The sequence below is a fragment of the Geospiza fortis genome, unplaced genomic scaffold, assembly GCF_000277835.1.
Source record: "Geospiza fortis unplaced genomic scaffold, GeoFor_1.0 scaffold192, whole genome shotgun sequence".
NCBI lineage: Eukaryota > Metazoa > Chordata > Aves > Passeriformes > Thraupidae > Geospiza > Geospiza fortis.
Genome location: NW_005054315.1, coordinates 3022917 through 3023448, shown reverse-complemented (window position 1 = coordinate 3023448; position 532 = coordinate 3022917).

Below are 532 nucleotides of genomic sequence, written 5' to 3'. Positions count from 1 at the left end.
TAGAACAAACAGAGGGAGAGCCGCTTAGTCTTGGCCGGAACCCTCCTGTCTCAGCCTGGCTGTCCCGGGTGCCAGCCCTCTGCCGAGCTGCGTGAGTCCCGAGGCGCTGGGGACACGGAAGGGCAGCGGGGCGCGACGGCGCCGCGGTTTGCAGAGAGGGGCCACGCGTGGCCTCAGGTGCCTGGAGTTTCACTCTGCGCTTTCACAAGGGATGTCTCCGAACCGGGCCAGGCCCATTGGCTTCAGATCCCCTTCGGTTCGGACGATGTGCACAGAGACGCTCGGCGCTGCTCGTGGGGTAGCGCCGAACCACTCAGCACCCTCGCTTTTTGGGGTGCTGAGTTTTCTGGTAGAGGAGGAGCCAAAATGTCGTGAGGTGGAGGGACAGCTTACTTCACTCTCCACCATCCCGCCCCCCCCCACCAAAAAAAGGAAGATAGCTTGTGTCGTCTGCCCGCCCTGTGCAGTGTCTGTGTGCGTGGGCTGAGCGCGGCACGGCGGAGCGGCGGCGCCGCTTCCCCGCGGGACGCGG